Below are 18,365 nucleotides of genomic sequence, written 5' to 3' on the forward strand. Positions count from 1 at the left end.
AAAATTACGTTCAAATGGCAAAATAATAAACTATGATAATTTTGAGACACATGACAAAAACGTGAAGACTAATGGCAAGTGAAGATGTAAAATTCGTGTCACGCCCCAAAACCACCCTACGCATAACAGGCATCCGATGCTATGAACAACACCGGAAGCACCTTATAAAATCAATAAACGTCTAATCTCTTTCGAAAATCTTTTAATAAATACGAAAACCAATCATTAATAAATTAGATAAAAGAACGATCATACTTTGAGATAACCCAGTGGAAGTCAAATCAGAAACTTAGTAAATAAATGTGGCAAAATGCCCAATGAGTCACAAAAGACTCCAACACCCACAATCTGACAACTGTCTATAGATCTTCTAAGATAATAAAGAGTGTCTAATAACATCGGGACGCAGCCCAGAACTAAAATACGAAAAGTAAAGATAGAATGGTGCCCCACGAACAATCATGTGGGCTCACCGAATAGTCTCGAAAGCAGCAAGTTCTCTTAAGTCGTAGGCGCACGAACCTGCTCCTCAATGATACATAACATACCATCAAAAACAACAATGGTATGCCTGAGTACTGGGTACTCAATGAGTGTCTAACGGGCAATAGTTAACAAAACAAGATATGATGAATAAAATCAATAAAATGATATCAATGAAAATAGTAGTTCCAAACCCAGGAATAAAGTAAGGCAGCAACATTAAAGAGTCATCAAAGAATTCAACAACGAGGGACACATTAACTTAACTCCTTACCATTTATCAGGCCAAGTATTTCACTTACGAATTCACTATCACCACAAGACACTCACAGGAAACAAGATACAAAACAAGCCACTCACAGGCAACAAGATACGAAACAAGCCACTCACAGGCAAATCAATCAATCGATACTCCGGGTTAGGAAACCACGGAGGCTAATCGTCCTCTGAACTAGCACAGCAACAAATGCACCGGGTAACATACCTCGGAGGTCAATCGTCCTCTGGACTGACACAGCAATACTCGTATCGATAGATTAGGATCCGTAATGGCTAATCATCCTCTGGATCAGCACAGCTTGCCCATACAGGCCTAAACACAAACAAAATACAAATCATGGCATATTACCGAATCATCAATCATGGCTTAGAGCCGAATCTCACCCCTCAAGTCATCATCTCAAAATAGAGGCATTTGAAGTCATAACTGATTTAGAATCTTATTCAAAATCTCTTATTCAATTTTCAAGTACAAGAAATCCATTCAATAGCAAAACAAGTTTAAGGTCCAACCTTTAGGAAAGTGAGTTCAATCATTCAATAATGGGAAAAATGAGTTTAACAAGTAGCATAAATCGTATAAGGTTCGATGTGGGCTTGACCCTACACACGCATGACCTTGTCTAAAAGAAATCATCTTTAATTCCAAAATAACTTCCACCAAACGAGAGTAATATTCATGTTCATATTCCAAAGGAAGATTTCAAGTCACAAACAATCATCCACATGTTTCAAGCAAGATAACATACTTCAAAGAAGGGTTTTGAAAGTAGACATACTTCAAGAAAGAATTTTTGGGAAAATCTAGACATACTTGAAAAGACGATTTTTAAAATATAGACATACCTCAAATCCCGCTCAAACGCACTTTCCAAGATTCAATAATCGCACTACAATGGTTTTAGATGATAAAGATTAGAACTTGAATAATTTCTTGAAGTTTTCTTGGAATTTCGAAAACTAGGGTTTTTCGCAAGCCTTAAATCTTGTTCTTGAACCTTATGAAAATCATTGCTAGATTCTAACCTCTTTGTTTATTCTATACTATTTCAAACATCAATAATAATATCATAAAATCAAGAGTCTTACCTTTTGATGGAATCCCACACGCCTCTCTTCTTCCTCTTCTTGAATTTTTCAAGAACCTAGGATTTGGAGAGATGATTTATGATCAAGAAGAGATGAACTTTAGTGTATGATTGATGGAGATTGAGTATAGACTCACCTTAGGGTTGTTTTTCTCAAAAGGACGTCCTTCAAGGGTTTCCTACGAAGTTGGAATGTCCGATAAATGAATTTTCGAGTTAAGTGCTGAATTTATAACCTTTGGGAAATTGGACCCCCTAGCTCGCCGAGCGAGGGCTATGGCGAGCCCCTACCTCACTGAGCGAGGGCTATGGTGAGCCCCTACCTCGCTTTGGGGCGAGCTTCCCTATCCATTTCACACTTAGCCAAAATTTTATGATTTTTGACTGCTTCAACATCGCTCAGTAAAATGGTCATAACTTCTAGAACAGAGCTTTGTTTGCGCTCCACAATATACCGTTGGAAATCTATTTCAAAGGGCTACAAATTTAATGTTTTAAGTTTTCTCTAATTCTTAACAAATGTTCACGAAAATGGCCCAGAAGACAGACCTACTGAAACTTAGGCGAGTTTAAGAGCCCTTAAGAACTTCACTAGTTGGTTTGACTTCAAAACAACTACCTACCACCCGAATTCATCCCGAATGGGTTCATATAGATAAACTATCATCTTAATACTAGTTTTACACTTTCCCACCTAACCCTAATTTACGGAGTGTTACAATTCGGCTATATATTTTTAAAAGAATGTTAAGTGATGTTCACCCTCGCAGTGTTCTCAAATAGTAAATATGCAATACAACGGTTCGTTATTTGAGTTATTCTCAATCGTCTTATTTCTATAGATGAAGCAAACTATTAAGCATCATTCATTTAATAAAGGATTATGAGGTTCAATAATGTTAACTTGGGAATTAGACACATAATTTGTGTAAGAACACTTAGGCGAGCTTCGAGCGTTGTGCGCTAGGCGTGTTTAGGGCGTACAGTTGGGCGCTTAGGGCGTAAGCCTCATAGAACTAAGCTCCACACGCAAGCTCCAAGGCGTTTTGCATGTGCCCCGCCCCGAGGCGAGTCCCGAAACTTCCTTTTAAAACACTGATTGTAATTCAGATGCGGATTGGCGGTTTTCTAACCGGGTTTTCTTGCGGTTGATGATTTGGTCTGAATTGATCCAAATTACAATTTTACCCCTTGTTTCATATACGAGTTACTTCCTCTGTCCCAATTTAAGTATCTATCCGTTTTAGTCTTCCCCGAAAAGAGAGTTTCTTCCCATATTTAATAAGTTGACAATTCAAACATCCTACATGTTAAGTTTAAACCTGCTACTCTATAAGATTCAAAGAAGATTTAGTATATTATACATATCTTTAATTTAGGACCGCAAGATTCAATAGTTTTTTTCTATTCTTTAATTTTATGCTCAATCAAATTAAGACACTTAAATTGAGACGGAAGGTCATTTTTGTTGTTTTCTTTCTTTTTTGTTTGGTCACATGTTTTATGTTATATTCATAATATTACATTGCGACGGCTGCTAATTGCCGATACAATTTAGTAACTCGTTGGAACTTACATAAAAAATTATTGAATTTTGGAAAGAAGAAAAAGAAATCAATAAAGTTAGATAAGGCAAGCCGGGAAAAAAAATTACGTTTTATGCTTTAATGTATAATTTTTTATTTCTTTATTATTAATTTTTAGTATTGTTTTCATTTTTGATGAAATTTTTTAGTATTGTTGTTATTTTAGAGTTATCTTTATTAACTGAGTCTATTATTATAAGAAATTCAGTCGTGATTTTTACTAAATTCTGTTTTTGATTGTTTACTTTAATGTTACTATTATTTTTAAAGTTATGGCTTTCTAGTTTACTTATTATTAACAAAAGATGTAAAATTCTGGAAAAGGACAAAATAAATAAGAAAAAAAAAGACAAATAAGAAACAAAATAATTAATTTTAAAAAATATAAAACGCCGTATGAATGCTATTTTTGGCCTAAATTTTAGCTCCTACACAAAAAGAGTGAAACCACTCTCTATGTAACCTATTTTAGATAGAAAATATTATAGTTCAGGGGATAAACGACTACATCCCATATTTTAAGTATTAAACACACAAAACGCGAATAATTTAGGATCTTTTTAGATTTTAACTGTTTTTCTGTTGTACTAAGTTAGGAGAACCAACAGTCAGAAAACAATATGTTGAATTTTTTTTTTTTTTCAATGTGTAATCAAGTAACTGATTTGCTTAATTACAAAATTTTTAAACTAAACATCTTTCGCTTGGTTGTGCCGCTTAAAAATAGAATATTGAACTCCTTTTTTTTTTCCCCAAAAACTAGAATAGTGAACTCAAAATCATATTTATTCAACTCTTTCATGATGAAAGATGAAAAAGTATTAAATGGGAGAGCATTGATGCATGGTTTCTATTGATAGGGTTATGATACATGCGTGCCTGCCCTTGGCACCTTTTCTTTCCAGCAATTTTGTGAGGCATCTATGACAGAAAAAAAAAAAAAACTCTCATATTAATGAATCAAAGAATGAAATTTTATTTGTGGATTCCCTAATAATCATTCAAGAAATAATATTAGGAGACTGTTTTATCTTATACACTACAAGAAAAAAAAATAAAAAATTGTGAGGGACGATTCCGTCACAAATTTTGATTTGTGACGGATTTTGAGCTATCACATAGTCGCTGGTCGCATTTTTTTGTGACGAAAAATAATTTTGTCACAAATAGTTGTGACGGGACTTGTGACAAAATGTGTATTTCAATTCCGTCTCAAAATATATAACGTAAAAGAAACACAAAATTCTATTTTATTTTTAAAATATAAAATAATAAATCAATATTTTTATTTTTTATAAATATTGAATATGTAATTAAATTTAAGATTAATTATTTATTAGTTATTTATTATCAAATGATGATGAAATTAATAATAACTTAATTAGAAAATCATATTTCTATAGACCTCCCATCTCACTCCTTTATACACACCACTTTGGCTCCATGTTTGCTTGTCTTCCTATTTGAGACAATATTTTTGCCAAAATTTGTGACAGAAATATTTGTCACTAATTTTTTTGATAGAAGTTTCTGTCACAAAATCTATTAGATTTAATTAAATTTTGTCTTGTTAAATAATTTATGGCGGATCGGAACTTTATTTTTACGTGACGGAATAACACATCCGTATCATAAATTCTATTTTCAAATAAAGAAATTATCTGTAACGACCCGCCCGGTCGTTATTTAATACTTCACAAACTCATACCAAATCGGGGCCTAAGATCTTAAAAGATAAGCCCTATGGGGTGTTTAAATGTTTAATAGTTGGAAAAATCAGTTTCGGAAAGAGTTAAAAGTCGTGGGCCCGGGCGAGCTTGGTCCGCCGCATCGGACAGGATGCCGCCACAGCGGTCTTGCCATAGCGAGACTTGGTCTGCCATAGCGAGCCTGATGTCCGCCGCAGCGGACATCACGGACCAGTGGACGCGTTTTCCCACACTTAGTTTTATATTTCACCCTCCTTTTTAATAAAGACCCTTCAAGGCTGCTATTAGGTTTGACATTAAGAAAACAATACCCTTAACACCAAGAAAAAGAGGCTCCTCCAACATTCTTTACATCTTCTCCATCAACTATCAACTCTCACGGATTTTGGATAAAAGCTAGGAGGGTGGATACTTCATGGAAGATCGAATAGCGGCTCGTTATCGAGGTAGGTTACGATTACTTGAGTTAGACTTTGATTAGTGAGTCGTATATACGTATAGAATTTACGGGAGAAAGCATGATTAGGTCTTCGGACACGGAGTTCGGATGGATATACTCATAATTTAATGAAAGTGTGTATATATATAGTAATTAGGATAACAGCGAGTGTATAAATGGATACTAAGTTCTAAGTGTTGTTGATATCTGTATGTTACGGAATTGGGAGAGATCACTTGTCGCTATTAAGGAAGGTTACCCCTCAAGTTAGCATAACTATTCCGAGGTATATTTAGTTTCCGCAATAAATTGTTGAGTTATTTGCAATATTCGTACGGTTGTTCGTTCTTGTCAATAAAAAGGGTTGTATTGGGTCGGTTCAAGCTAAGGCATAACAGTGTTGCGCTTGTCCAGGGCATGTTCCATGATATTGAGTTTATTTATTAGCATCGTTGCATATATTTGCTTGCATTTATTGGGCTTAGCGCATGGAGCGGAAAGTACGAGTAAATATCGGTTGTACTACATTTTTATGGCGAGTTGGGGTTGTATATGAGATACTACTTGATAGTCGATCATTGAAAGTGATGTGACAATAAATATGCATATATATATATATATATATATATATATATATATATACATACATCTATGAAAAGGCACATTTGACAGGGGATGAGGATGTGACCTAGATTAAAGGCACATTTGACATGGGGTGAGGATGTGGCCTAGTTGTGAGCTCGTGGTCCGAGGTTCATTCCGAAACGAGTGGTACATGGACACCATGTGTCACCTGCAGGTCATGACTATTAGGCAAAGACACCAATTAGCATGTATGTACAGTTTGTGTATTGGGTCATTGCATTGCATTACATACCTTCATATCCTCATGTTTATATGTTGTCATTCTACTATATGTGCATTATGCATCTCCTATAATTGTGTTGAACTGTCTGAGGGGTTCTGATCGTGCATGAAGGTGTTGACGTAAGAATGAGTTACTGAGTTCCAGAATTTCTGTGTTACATCTGATGGATTTAGAGAGTCACAGTGTTTGGTGATAAGTGTGTTGAGTACGTTTCCGTGGATGCATCATACCCTAGCGAGTGAACCGAATAGAAAACTCTAGAACTAATAATCAAAGGGTAGACATTAATGGAATTGATGAGGTTAAGAATAATTAATTGGTCCTAAAAGAAATACGAGGTAGGACTACACTTTGATTTGTCGGGTAGCTGGTGTTATTGTGGAAATAAGGGAACCGGAATAACCAGGACTTAGAGAGGTGAGTTCGTACCGGTGTAGTTGTCTATATTGGAAGTCTCAAGGATGTACATTGACTTATCTGTTTATCTTGTTGATTTTATATTGTGTTGCGTGAACTAATCTTAGCCGACCTATGATGCTTACCAGTACGTGTGATGTCGATACTACTCTTGCTACATCCTTTTGGGTGTAGATGTGTTCGAGGTTATGACTTGAAGTTTCTCTTAGTGGATTCCGGACATCTTCCTACGGCCTTGCTCATCTCATTCCAAAAGCGTAGGTGTGTCGTTTATTTTGGATTTTATTCTTGTGTAATAGGAGCTCTTGTACCTGTCTAGACTAGATCCCGGGAACTTTTCAATTTTCTTGTATTAATAACAGGGTCATTATGAATCCTTATTTTAAATTGTGATCATCATTTATATTACTGTTAATAAAAATGTGTTGAATATTGGGTTGGTTGGTAAGGGTTTGCCTACTAGGTAATAATACGGTACGTGCCCGCACGGCCTGTAATTTGGGTCGTGACATTATCTAGATGAAATTTGTGATTGACTATTATTTCCGTCACATATTTGTGACGGATTTGTGGCGAATCTTCATTTGTGTCACAAATTTGTGACGGATTTGTGACAAATCTTTATTTATGTCACAAATTTGTGATGCATTATGATCTCTGTCTAAAATTTGTGACGGAATTGTGATAGATCATCATATCCGTCATAAATCCATCACAAAGAAGTTAATTCTGTCACAAATCCGTCTCAATTTTTACAACAGACTTGTCTATCATAAATATTATGTCACAATTTTATGTTTTTCTTGTAGTGTTATTTTAGAACAACACTAATAGTTCTGTAACCTGGTTTACTTTTAAAAAATACTCTAAAGCTTACATATCGTATTGTTTTGGTTGTGCCACCTCAAAAGAGAAAGATTGAGCACAAAACAACATTCATTCTACTCTTTCATCTGAGAAAAAGAGCTAAAATGGTAGAGAACTTGAGCATGAATTCCCTTAATAGAGGTATGATTACATAATTCTCTAAAGCCTCCATGATTAAAAAAAATAAAAATGCACACATTAATGAATCAAAAGCATGAAGACTTTTTTGGATTCCTGATAATCAATTCAGGAAAAAAAATAGAGAACTGTTCATTTGCAAAACTTGTACCTATAGTGACATATGCCAATTATGTGGGTCTCAACTAAATGAAACGTCAGTACACCCCACTGTACTCATTGAATCTTAATAATCCCCTTCCTAAAGTTGGAACACGAATTTAAAGAAATATTCTATGCATAATAGTATTCTGAAAGCAAGGAAACATGAAAACCTTCAATATCAAGTTTTGAGATAAAAATACTACTAATATATAAGTTGTGCTCAAATCTTTCCTTTTCTTTCTGGCGAGTCCCATTCGACTTTAATTTGACTAATTTTGATTCTGATTATGTCACCATATGCATGATCAATATGGCAGAGATCTTGCCCAATCGCATGGACCCTATTCATGTGGTATAACACAGTTCAAGATTCTAGCATGCTCGCATTCTGTGTCTTACTAGGGCATTCTATTGTAGTGCCCGAACCAACGGTATGCTACTCTCCTAATTTGGCACGAGTAATTTCAGAATAACCATGAACTACCGTAGGTTAGGAAACATTCTCATAAAATCTAAGGTGACTCCCAATATCAAGTTTGAAAGTTATTTTGATCTTAAATTGTTATAGGAAGGGAAAAGAAATTGAAGCATGAGATGTATTTTCAGTTAATGAGAAACTTAAACAAGCAATCTTTAAAAGATTATAATTTTTTATTATAGTATAATTTTTAAATTTTTACAAGGCAGAAACAACGCCCAATAATTACATTGAAAAGAGTAACATTTTCTTATTGAGCTCTTTTTAATTTTGTGCCATTTCCTTTTTATTATTTGTATTCCAATTTTATCCTCGTGATTTTAAAAAAAAAGAGTGATTTCATTGGTTGCATAAAATAAAGAGGTTAGGATCACTACAAGAAAAAATATATTTGGCAACAATTTTTTTTTGTTGCCATAGATTGATTATTGTTGCAAAAATTACTTTTGGCAACAAAAAAAAAAAAAAAATTGTTGCATGAACTTTTCCCAACGGTTGTTATTGCAACAACGTGCAACAATTTATTTTTTTTAATTGCCAAAAGTACTTTTTTGCAACAATAATCAATACTATGACAACAAAATTAAATTCTTTGGCAACAAAAAAATCATTTGCCAACAATAAAACTAAGTTGTTGCCAAATATAAAAAATTTTGTTGTGATTTCTATACTTTCTTGTAGTGGATGCGAATCATAAAAAAAATAAGACAAGGTGCAAATTACAAAATTAAAGAGGACATACGTGAAAGGTAGAAAATGCAACAGACCCCTTTAACTCTTTAAGACATTTTTACAAACACAAAAGAACTGAAGTAAAAACATATCTTAACTCATCTCAATATGTTCTCCCAAGAAAGTGTATGCTCCAACGACTCAACACCTGTTGAGTTTGAAACCTGCATCGCATTTAATCACATGACATCAACAACAACCACCACCATTAGTACCTCTTTCAACCTTCAATAACTCTAGGTTAAAGATTCGATCGTTGTAGATTTCATGCAATTTTAATTTTAGAAACAATTCTATCTAACCCCACCCTTTATAATCTTAATCCATCATCATAACTGAAATTGAATTTGAGACTTATGTTGGGAAGAAACCCTAGCCAATGATCCCTTCTCAAGCTTCGTGATGATTTTCTTGAAATCTAGGAAATTCAATGTCATTTCTAATCAAAATTCGTGTTAATCTCATGAATTAAATCCAAAATTGTGGTTGAAATTTACCTCGGAGTTGCTAGGTCTTGGGGCTATTTTTCTCTCTCAAGTTCGGCCAATTGATGTGTGAAAACAACCCTAGGACCCCTAACTTACATATTTAAAACATTGGCTAAAAAGGGGTCGACCGTCGTAACGCTCAACTTTTGCTCGGTGCGACGCTTGCCTATAGGTACTAGAAAATATTTTTGACCGTTGCAGTGACCAACTTTTGACCGCTGCGATGGTGGCTGCTTCCAATAATCCATTTCTCCTTACTTCCATACACCCATATTACTTTCCATACATAGCTTTTGAGTGTTGAACCCTCTTATGCCACCTTAACAACATCATTAGGCTGGTCTTAGCCATACTTAGAGAGTAGAAAACTACGAGCCTTACAGAAATATACCCACAACAATATACCCAGTGTAACCTCATAAGTGGAGTCTGGGGAGGGCAGGATCGACGCAGACCTTTGCGGCGTAGGAAGGTTGTTTCCGATAGACCATATAGACTCAGAAGAAACGTAAAAGATGCAGGATTGCAAGGAAAGTTAGACAACAAAATACCAAGATACAAAATAGATGAAACAACAGATAGTAATATATAGTGAAAAGTAAGGAACTATGCGATACCTAGATAATACTATTAAGAAATGTACCTCTGCTATGAAAATGCTTAAGATATCCCATCGAGAAGTGGTAAAGCTCACATTTACTATGTCCAAGTTCTAAGTAATCAATAGCCTCCCTCAACTAAGTAATCCTCGAGGTTAATGTGGAGGTTGAGTCATTGTGGGTTAAGGTTAAACCCACACCACAACCTCACCAAACTGCACCACTGCCATCCTAGCTAGTTGTTTGATGCAACTTTCACTAATTAATCCCGGTGGGATGGGAGAGTTTTAATAGTCCGTTTATGAAAAGTTAAAATGTTAATGGTTAAAAAACACATCTAAACTATCATTTTTTTGCGAGTTTCACACCCTAACTATCAGTTGTTTCATTTTTCTAGCTACTTGAACTATCACCGTTTATGCATAAAACACACCTCGAAATTGACTAGGCCAACTATCAGTTATTCCTTTTTTGTACCTGAACTATCACCATCTACTCAACTAGGTGTGTTTAATACATAAATGGTGATAGTTCAAGTAGGCTAAGGGAACAACTAATAGTTGGGGTATAAAACTCGCGAAAAAAGTGATAGTTCAAGTGTGTTTTTACCATTAACTCAAAGTTAAAATGTTGGCTCTGGGAAGTTCATGAGATTAGTTTATTCAGGTGGGAGCTTTTTAGATTTTTTTTTTTTTTTTTAATTAGAACAGAAACTTTTCGCCTAAATTTTCACTGGAAAATGGCAAAATGACTATTTATAAAAATCAATGAAAATTGAGTTATTTTATGATTACAAAAATTAGTATGATGACATTCCAAAAATAAGACATTTGAGATTAACGAGTATAAAATATTTTGTGTCATTTAATATTTGCAAGATACTTTCTGCATTACGTAAGTAGCAGTCAACTAGCTCACCCGGACAGTCGAGCAACTAAGCGAAAAATTACCATTCACACCCCCCCCCCCTCCCCCCAGTTCTCGCACTTTCACCTCCAAAATCATTAAGGAATATGGGCTGCATGCGACTAAGTGCCCGACGAAGACGAAAACTGTATATAATTTTATTTTTTACGCTATCGATTATGCAAGGTAAACTCTTTTTCAATTACCTTTTCTATCTTTTTTTATATGCCTATGTCAATGTGAAAGATGGAATTATTTACCCCGAAATTAGGTAATAAGCTGAATTTGTAAGTGAGGTATAGGATATGTGAATACTTTAATCTATTTTGATTAATGAGGAATGTATATGCGGGTTTGTGTATAATGACTTATGTATATAAATTTCTATGTGTTAATAACTTGGATGAATAAGTTAATATTATGGATTTGAGCTATATATATATATATATATATATATATATATATATATATATATATATATATATATATATATATATATATATATATATATATATTTCGATGCTATATCGTGTATGGTTGAATCAAGTCAACAACACTGCAATCCGGACCAAAATTAGAAAGAAAGAGAGAGCTTCAATATAAATTCTATTACAAATGTTTTTTTATCTTAAAAGCTAACCCCTAAAAGTAGGGAAGTGCCCCCTATTTATAGTTTTTCTCTATGGGCCTTTCATACATCATAAAGCCCTTTTAGAATAAAGGGAGCCTAATATGGATAAGGTTAGGTCGTACGGTCGACACCGTACGGCCCATCGGTCAAGCATTAAAAAAAGTGGAAAAACGGTCTTCGCGCGTGGCAATTGAATAAATGATTGACCGGACTAACGGCCATGATCAACTCTGCCATGGAGAAACAGGACTAGCTGTGATAAGAAGTTTACCCCGGATAAATCGGACCTTAGGGTTTTCCTCCGACTTCTTCTGATCAAGCACTACTGACACAATACCCTCAGTCTGAGCGCTCGTGCTCGTTTTCTTCCTTTTCTTGGTCCCCGGTCTCACCGGCCAAATATTAATCCGACTTTTACCGTATACAGATAGTCTCCACACTTTTCGGACCGAAGGTTTTCCGAAGTAACGGGAAGTGGATGAGTCACGAAACTGGTGGTTCCATAGGCTCGTTCTTATCTTTTCATTTTGGCGGGAACAGTTATGTCACATCCTTCTGCCATCTGCCACGTGTCACACCCCGAACGGCCAATTTTTGTAACCGTCATTACCCACGTCTTTTCAAATCACGTCTCATTAATTATAGGACACGTGGCATCCCCCGGTTGGTCAGGATTTGTAACCGCCTCATTCCCCATGCCTATATAAAACGTTCTACCCCTTCACTTCTTCACTTTTACTTCTACTTCTTCACTTCTGTTTTTACCCTCAATTCATTATCATCATTTTCCTCGCTGATTCAACCGCTTTAATACCCATATTCGTTGCTTATATCTGTTTGCAAGAACCTTGTTTAACCCTTCAACTGCTTTTTTTTTTTTTGATTGAGAGCGCTACTACGCTTCTTGCCACTGTCATTTTCAATTCCCCTTTCAATTGTTGTTTCTCTTTTTTTAACTTCGAACCTTTCCCTTACCAAATTTTCAATCTCTTTTACCATTTCTTTCGAATGTCTGCCAACACCGAAACCACTTCCCAGGACGTTCCCTCAGTTTCTTCTCAAGGAGCAGAGCCGGTATCTCAACCGAAGGGAAAAACCGTAGCCGAGCCTACGGCTTTAGACATAGTACCGTCCAAACCTAACTACAACAAATAATTCGAAGCTGAGAAGCCTTCCTTGGTTACGGACAGAGGGTACGACGTAAGGCGATATCCCTCGTCTATTACCGAAGATAAACTTGATCAGGTCCGGGCTGATTGTAGATGGGATAACCGTCCGGTTCAAGTGTTCGCCTCCGGTCCTGATGAATTAATTACTGACCATAGGGAAGGCTTCTTGTATGTTTACACCTATCCCTTCACGCTCAAGCTCGAACCCCCAATTGATCCGGTTATATTGGAGATGTGCCGGACTTATAATGTAACCCTTGCTCAAATTGGTCCGATAATACGGGAGGATCGTAGCTTTTGCCCTCCGCCGTTGGCCAACAATGCCAAGAAAGAATTCATGATGACCCATTTGATCCGCTTATATTCCCCAAGGCGATTCCGGGGGTGTAATAAAGCTCGCTCGCTAAGCGAGGCCGGAATCCGATCTTTTCCAAAATGGATGAAGACAGAGACCGGGGCTGGTTAGAGCGCTTCGTCCGGGTGAGAACCGCGGACATTATTCCGGTGGAGTATATGCCCTTCCCGGAAAAATGGAACGATAACCGTAAGTTTCTCAGTTCTCCTTCATTAATTTATTCTTGGATTGTTTCATCTAACCCTTTGTGTTTACACTTTCCCTTTTCTTTTTATCAGCCGTGGCATGGATACCTCCGGCCGTTCCATATATGAACGAGTGGGTTGAAGCGCTTCTCGACTAACACACCCACGAAGAACTGACATAGGGAATCCTGTCACGTGGCCGATGGGTTGCCCAAAATCATAGCAACACTATTTTTGAATTAGAATAAAACGTATCTTCTGCTTTTTCTTCTTTCCATAACCTCTTCGATATTTAGGTTTACCCAAGGGCTCGGTAGGTCCCAGACTAGGGAAGCCGGGCCGGGAGCAAGTCGCGCTTTTCGGCACTCGCAGTTCGGTCGGCCGGGTCATCCCGCATCATCACTGCTGCCAACAAAAGACGAAGGAAGCCCTCGGACAAAGGGGAGAAACCAAGGAAAAGGGCTAGGAGTGTCGTCCGGACTGTAAGAGATGAAGAAGAGCCCGATTTGATTATCCGACTGGTCGGTGTGGCCCCATCCTTTGAGTCTGTCCCGAAGGAAGAAGCTACCGTTCCACCTCCTTCAGCCGAGGAGAGGCCTTCCGCTCCGGCTCTACTAACAGGTGGGGAAGAAATCCTTTACCCGACACCTCTAAGGTCCATTGAATTTATCAATATTTTAGGTGATGCCTATTCTGAGGAGATTCCCCTGCAAAGGTCGAGAAGATCCGGGCCTGACTCGACTGTTGAGGCCGGACCAAGAGCTGAGCCGGCACCCGATACTAAGGCCCCAACGGATACTGGCTCACTGCCCGCCGGGAACCGCCTACCGCATTCGAAGCACCTGCTCCTACCAAGGCTGCTGGTGTTGTTCCGGCCTCTCTCCATCGCTTCCGAGGTCGAGACAACCTCGATGACATATTTTTGGATACACCTCCCGCAACCGGGGAAGGCGGGTTTCGGACATCTTCCCATCCCTCGAGCCACGAGGCGACTAGTCGGTCCACCGCGGGTGCAAGGGAGATCCTAGTGCGCACCTTCCCCGGCTCCAAGTGTGGAACCTAGGAGGACAGATCGAGGCCTGCGGTTACCGTTTCGAGGATCCTGTGACTTTCTCGTCTCGTCGGTAGGAGTAGTAAGCTATTTAAGGCCCTTTGTCTCAGACTCAGACAAGAGGAAGATGGCCGGAGTCCCCTGGCAGAGCTTAATTAACGAAGGCATACATGCAGGCAATCGAGTAAGCTTATCAGCCTATCCTTGCATAATTCGATGTGAATTTTAGTTTCTCGTTTAACTTCTCCGTTTCTTTTACAGAGTGTGGTGCTCGTCAATGAAGCCTTCATCCGTGCTCAGAAAGAGGTAGACGACCTTAGAGGCCAGTTGGACGCCCAAGGTCGAGAAATGGAGAAGTTCTAGCACCTTTTGCAGGTAAAAGAGGATGAGCTGAGCCGAGGAGTGGCCCTCACCAACCTTCAGCCTGAGCTTGATGCAACAAAGGCTGAGAACTTTCGATTAAAGGATGAGCTGGCCTGGATTATGGAGAGGAACCGGCTTCTGGAAGCGGAGAAAGTCGGTCTCAGTCAAGACAACGCTCGTTTTTCTTCCAAGCTTAGAGAGCTCGAAACCATCATCTCTCAACTCCGAGGGGAGCTTGACTTGGTCAAGTCTGATGCCATGAACATGGCCGAGAGGCATCGACGGCTTGAATCCGAGAGTGCCAAGTATGAAGAGAGAATGAGGGTATTCGAGCAAAAAGCTAAGGACAGGGCCCAAATATGTGATGAGCTGAAAACCACACTTGAGGAGACGATCGGGGCTAATGATCTTCTCAAAGTCGAGCTTGAGTCAGCCACTCAATACCAGAGAACCCTCGATGAAGAGAGGGATGAGTTAGTGGCGAAGCTGGCCCGGCTGAGGCCGATTTGGCAGAAGCCCTGAGGAGTGTGAAAGCTGCCGAGGCTTACTCCACGATTACCGTAGAGCATGAACGGTGGAAGTCTCAGAGGATCACCCTCGAGGAAGCCGAGCGTGGCTTTACTGATCTTCCGGCCCTTATACTCGACGCTAGAAGGACCGAGGAAGAAGCTAGAAGAGCCCTTGATTCAAACTCCGAAGACTCTGAGCGGACAGTGTCCGAACATTCTGGTTCCAGCCACACCGGATAGGCCAGGGCCTGTATTTAGCCTTTGTTTTGCATTTTTGCCTTTTTGTTTTTTTCAACTTTGTAGAATTTCAAGTGTAAAAAATTTACATATATGAAAAGCGCATCTTTCTTGTTGACTATTCTTTTGCTTGAATGTTTGCTATAACTTTTGTCCGAACTGCCGGTCCGTTATGAGGACAAGCAGAGACATCGGAGTCACTTTTTCTGACTGTGCCTTATACATTGGCTTTTAACTTCATCTGGTATGTTTTGTCCGAGAGTTGGATTGAGTGGTTTGCCCGCGGGACTTATTTATGCTTTGTGAATTCGGACGTCTCCGAATCGCGTTAGGCATTTTTAGGGCCGATATTCTTTGGCTATTCGCTTATCTCAGATTACGTTCGGACACCTGAATCTCTGCCTTACTAATTTCTGATGTAGCAGTCCCCATTCGGGGGTGTTAAGATTTTGGCTCGGTTCAATGTGACCTTGTTGCCTTCGTCGAATTTCAACTGTAGTGCCCGGAGTTGGGTATACGGATAAAATGATGCTTGATTTTCGGGGTAATGTGCTTTAACAAGAAGACATATCCGAAATGTAATAATTTGATTTTTCAGTAATCTCTAAGTATTTGTACATGATATGAGGGCTTTATCCGTTTCCTTCTATTTTTTGTCGTAGCAAATTCTAAGTGGACACGATTCGTTCTGATCGTTTGGTCCTTACATCAAAACCTAATACAGAAGGTCCGGTTTTGGTTTTGCCGCAGCAAATGTTAAGTGGACACGATTCGTTCTTGATCGTTTGGTCCTTACATCGAAACCTAATACCGGAGGTTCGGTTTACGAGGACCCAACGGTGTTCTTTGTTGAACTCTTCTGTTTTCAACTAACCGGGGTAAACCTCGATGTGGGTATAGTAGCCCCTTAGTGCTTATTCGAACTGCGAAGTCGGGTAAGCACTATCAAGTCCCTACTCGTAGGGTGTGGCCCCGAGTTTTCGGGTATTTGTCCTCGTTTCCTTCTAGTAACACGTTGTACTTGTTGCCTCATTAAAAACCTTGTTGGAAAACCCATTTTGGGACAAAGCCGTACTAATGAAAAGAGTGCAACACGTGTTTTCAGACCTAGCAACTAACTATATCCGGCACTCGGCTTCCTGCAAAAAAGAAAAGGTTAGTAAATAAACAAAAAGTGTCCATACCTTAGCAGTAGTATCTCTTCAAATGAGCCACATTTCAGTTATTGCGCAACCGTTGCCCGTCCATGGATTCCAGCTGATATGACCCTTTGCCCGTTATCTCGGTTATCTTGTACGGCCCTTCCCAGTTCGGGCCCAGTTTTCCGTCGTTAGGATTCTTGGTGTTCAAGGTAACTTTTCGAAGTACTAAGTCCCCGATTTGGAAATGTCGAAAATTAGCCCTCCGATTATAGTACCTTTCCATCCTCTGTTTCTGGGCCGCAATACGGACCAACGCGTTTTCGCGAAGTTCATCCGTGAGATCGAGTCTTACGGCCATGGCCTCCTCGTTTGATCCCTCGGTGGTGTAACTGAATCAGAGACTGGGTTCACCGACTTCTACGGGAATGAGGGCTTCGGCCCCGTAAACCAACGAGAAGGGTGTTTCTCCCGTGCTCGATTTTAATGTGGTTCTGTAGGCCCACAATACCTCCGATAGTATTTTCCTCCAGTAATGCTTTGATGTTTTAAGTCTTTTCCTCATATTCTGAATTATTGTTTTGTTCGTAGATTCCGCTTGTCCGTTAGCACACGGGTGATATGGAGTAGATACAATTTTCTTAATCTTCAACCCTTCGAGGAAATCATTAACTTTGCCACCAACGAACTGGGGGCTATTGTCACAAGTTATCTCGGTCGGAATGCCGAACCGGTAAACAATGTGGTCCCATATGAAGTCAATAACTTCCTTTTCTCTTATCTTTTCGAAGGCCTGCGCTTCAACTTATTTGGAGAAATAGTCAGTCATGAACAAAATAAAACGGGCCTTACCTGGTGCCCATGGTAACGAACAAACAATGTCTATCCCCCACTTCATGAAGGGCCAAGGCGATATCACCGAGTGCAGCAACTCCCCGGGCTGATGAATCATCGGGGCATGTCTTTGACACCCGTCACACTTCCGGACAAAATTCTTCGAATCTTCCTCCATTCGGTTCCAGTAATAACCGGCTCTGATGATTTTTCGGACTAAGGCTTCAGCACCGGAGTGATTGCCGCAAGTCCCCTCGTGTACTTCTCTCATCACGTACTCGGTTTCTCCGGGACCTAAACACTTGGCCAAAGGACCGAAGAAAGATCGTCGATATAATTGGCCATCTACCAAGCAGAACCGCGCTACTTTTGTCCTCAGTGACCGTGATTCCTTTGGGTCACTCGGGAGCTTTCCATCTTACAAGTAGTAGATGTATTTGTTGCGCCAATTCCAAGTTAAACCCATTGTGTTTATTTCAGCATGCCCGTTTTCTATTGCCGAATTCATCAAGTGCACCAGGGTCCCGGGGTTGATTTCTTCCCTTTCAACTGAAGATCCCAAATTACCAATGCAACGGCTTCGCTGTTCTGCTCCCTCAGTACGTGCTGCATGGTCCATTCTTTAAACCGGTGAAGTATCACTTGGATTTTTTCCAAATACCTTTGCATCC

This window comes from Lycium ferocissimum, chromosome 8 (genome assembly GCF_029784015.1).
Source record: "Lycium ferocissimum isolate CSIRO_LF1 chromosome 8, AGI_CSIRO_Lferr_CH_V1, whole genome shotgun sequence".
Taxonomy (NCBI): Eukaryota; Viridiplantae; Streptophyta; class Magnoliopsida; order Solanales; family Solanaceae; genus Lycium; species Lycium ferocissimum.